Source organism: Nuphar pumila, unplaced genomic scaffold, assembly GCF_984573655.1.
Source record: "Nuphar pumila unplaced genomic scaffold, dmNupPumi1.hap1.1 HAP1_SCAFFOLD_119, whole genome shotgun sequence".
NCBI lineage: Eukaryota > Viridiplantae > Streptophyta > Magnoliopsida > Nymphaeales > Nymphaeaceae > Nuphar > Nuphar pumila.
The window spans coordinates 53,788-57,925 of NW_028323180.1; positions in this window are offsets into that span (position 1 = coordinate 53,788).

The following is a 4,138-nucleotide window of genomic DNA, read 5'->3' on the forward strand; positions in this document are numbered from 1 at the left end:
AGCTCAAGCTCAGTTGACAAGCTAGCACTCGTGGTAAGCGACAACTCAGCTCTCATTGCGAGCAGACAGGCTTCACACATTGCCACGGGTGGCACTGACGCGTGTGTGTCGTGCTATAGAAAGGCGTATCGCGATTGTCGCGAGCCATCGACATCGCGGACGAGGAGATGGACGCAGCGCTGAAGCGCACGGAGGAGGTTCATCGAATCGCTGGCGCCAGGCGCGAGCTCGAAATCGCTGAGCTTCGAAAAGTCATTGCAGCCAAAGAGAGAGGAATTGACAGTTTACGAGAGACGCTGTCGTGCACCAAGCGTACGCTAGAGACCCGAGCTGGCCATTTGGAAGACATGCTCATGCAACGTGACCAGGAGGTACGCGGTCGTTTCGCTGATACGCAGTGGTACGCGGGACACCCACAGAACGCATGGCCTGCTTCCCGGCACGCCTGGACGAAGCCACGCGCCTGACCGCACAGCGCTCGCGCATCCACGTTTGGCTGTTCCATTCTCGGAACGTTTAGACCACACCGAGGATGGAACAGCGTATCTGGCGAGTGTCAGGGCGGCTTGTCGCGAGGAGTTCAAAGGCTGTGATGCACTACTTTTTGTATGTGCACTCACGCATGCATGGCAGGCAATCGTGGGTGTACCAACGCACGAATCTTGCCAGAAGAACGCATTTATCCAGTTTTCCCCTGGGCACGAGGCCAAAGCCCCATGGGTGCACCGCGCCAACGAAATGGGCCATGGCACGATCACCAAAGTGCCTTCTGTTGCAGCGTATGATGCCGGATTTCTAAAGGAAAGATTGGGTACCCACATATTTCGAGAACTTGTCACCGAATACTGCAAGCCACACGGAAAGTTGAACCTCCCAGAAAGGCATGCAGAGAAGCTTGAGCCATCATGAACTTCCATCAATGTCTGGGAAACATTCAAGCGGTGCTCACCGCCTGATCCTCAAACAACCGAACCTGAGCCTGGGCCGGAGGACGAAGCCCCTAGGGTACGTCTGTCTCGCCGTGTTTCACAGCTGAGGGGACATGGCATGACTGCCCCCCGATTGGATCACTTTTGATATTCTATTAAGGGTGGTGTGTAAGTGCAGGTTGCTTCGCTTCGGCACGAGCTTAGCAACTGGAAGGAGGAGGTGTGTGGGTGGAGGGAAGAGCGCCAGAACATGAAGATCGCAAACCAGCAACTAGCACACCAAGCAGAGGCGCTCAAGAGAGAGATTGCACACCAAGCGGAAGCGCTCCACAGAGAGCACGCACAGATACAGGAGGATATGCAGTGCGTCATTCGCCAGAACCAGGCCACCATCAAGGGCTTGCGCCAGGATCAGGTGTGCCCAAAACAAACAAAACAAGTACGCCAGCCCAAAAATGGCGGCGTTAACAAGTCTTAATCGTGACGAGCCGGGAATCAGGGGTTATAGTATGCGGGCGAGCTGCCACTGCAAGTCATTCAATCTGGAGTTCCCTGCCAGTGTTGCGACAGCCTGAGCTGATCTCGCGCCTACATGGAGGGATGCGGCAGGATCAGTGTGCCAATTATACCAGGAATAGATGGTCAGATTGAGCAGGACTGAAAATGCAAAAAAAAAAAAACAGGATTATGTCAGAATTCGTAGCTTTAAACAGGAATATGGCCTGTTTTGCTTTCTCACTGGGATCCTCACATCCTCTGTCCGTTCATACAGGAGGCGATGGCGGAGAAATGCAGCGAGCTGAAGCGGCAGGCCTTGCTGGCCACGGAGAAAGCAAAAGCTGAGGTTGATGCCCGCGCGCGGCTCGCGGACAGCGTGCGCTGCCAAAACGAGGAGCTAGAGCACCTGGTGCGCATCTCAGTGCTCCGCTGGAATGGGTTTTGACCGCCAAAATTGGTCCCAAAATTACATGTATCGTCGGGTATCTGGACCCAAAAGATCAGAGGGTGTGTCGAAACACTGGCGCATCTGCTATTCAGAGTCCGTGTGCAACAGCTCACGAATACTTTGGCGCGAGATCGAACATGATCTTGCCAACGCTGTCTTTCTTGAGAAGCGGTTCTTTGTTTGGTTTCACAAACACTTGCAATCTGAGGCTGTCAGTACTTTTATAGATAGATCATTTACACTTATAGACGGATCGATAAGCCCATCGGGCATGAAACCACTCATTGGAGCTTTGTCCACAACTCATTGGAGCTTTGCCCACACGCAAGTTGAGATGCCTTTACCAAGAAGTGGGGAGAGCTGTAGACGCTATGGAAGGGTGAGTCAGACATGGCCCGGTGTTGCTAAACATGCCTTGAGGCAGCAGATGGTGGCCAAGGGGGTAGCAGGCGTTGCACAGTGCTGTTGATGCGTGGCTTGCTGCTGACGCACACCCTGTATCCATGCAGCTGGCATCCATCGAGGTGTTGAAGAACAAGCTGAAAGCGGAACGCAAAGTTCGCAAGGCTTCCGAAAAGTGGCTCAGGGCCGAACTCAAGTCTCGGGTGCGACACGCCACTTGGAGCTTGTATCAAACATTCTGTAAAGTATCGAGCAGTAGAGGGCGGTTGCCAGGGTCCTCATGGGAGCATCGGTGTTGTGAAGCAATTGATCAATATGAAAACAATATCGAGCATGTACTAGGCACTTAGAGATAGGACTACTGCTTCCTTGCGCTTGATCAATACTGCTTCTTGTCATAAGAGTTGAGATGTTCAAATGCCCTTCTTCGCAAGCCCTATTGGAGTTGACCATTGGAATTGACGATCTCCTATGCTGTGCCACCTATCAACGTGGTTTGAGGCATCTTCGCTGCAATATTTTATGGGATCGGAAGCATTGAACTTCATCTCGAGATAATGGACTGTCCATTCCAAAAACATCCAATGCACTTCATCAATGTGTCGTGTTTTGGCATCAAGATGCAGTTTCATCCGCGAGGTCCGTCACACTCCGCTGCAAAATGTCTTGTCAGCCTCTTTAGCCCAGAGCGGCAAGCTGACGGTCGCGCTTTAGCTGAAAGCCGCTCTTTGCCAGACCGGGCCCCCTTTTGCCCCGAAATGTTACGTGAATCTTGGTATCCGGACCTGAAAATCAGAGTGTCTGGCGAACACTGCGTTTGAGTTGCCGTTCCGTGCAGGAGGACATGGAGTCGCTCTTTGCATCCGTGCGGGACATCGCGCTGAGTAACAATGTGTCAGACGAGGAGGCGGAGCGCGTGAAGAGCATGATCGATGGTCTGAGGCTCGACAGAGAGACCTCGTCGCGGGTGGAGCAGCTTCTGGCAGGGGGAGACCGCTGCAACAAGGGGGCGGTGGATCAGGAGTACGGCCGGCTTCGGAGGTCCGGCGTTCGAAGCTCGCTCCTCGCCACCGACACTTCGGACCTCAAGAATCAGCTGGCCTCTGCAAAGCGATTACTCTCTGAGCAGCTCAAATCGCACTCCGACGTTCGGCGGCGTCCCCCATACAAGTGATGACATCATGGAGCGAAATACGCCAGCCAGAGCGCTCAAGACGCTCTCCGATGTTTGACGACACCCCCCTTGCAAGTGACGACAACATGAAACGAGCTTCGCCAGCCAACGGCGGCGTTGCTATCGGACGAGACAGCCTGTGCTGACCTCGCTTCTCTTGTACTCTTGCCTCCGGACATGCACCTGCGGAGCAGTGCTTCGCCAGAATGGGTTCCGGGACCCAGTTTCATCCCGAAAGTGCGTGAGTTTCGAGTATCTGGGCCTGAAAAGTCAGAGGTCTGGCGAAATAGTTTCCGAGCAGGAAGCGTGACCCCTCGAAGTGAATCGCGGTTCCCGAACGAGTGACGATGTGCATATTCACCATTCGGCGGCGACTGCGCCTGTATGATTGCTGATGTTGACATGCAATGGTCCGTGCTTTGCGGAATGAGCTTTGACCCCCATTTCCATCCCGGAAGCTAGTGCCACTTCGAACACCTGGACCCAAGAAACTTGACCCGCTCTGGCAAAGCACTGGCGGTGGCCGCTGGTACGATGACAGTTCGATCATGCCAGGCACAGGCTGCCGTGCAAAACATCAATCTATCAAGCTATCCTCTTCAAGGGGTCTTGCTTGAGTTCACTGCTACTTGAGGCTCCTTGGCACGTTTATTCCAAATGCAATCCTCCCTGGCAGAGCTCCATGCG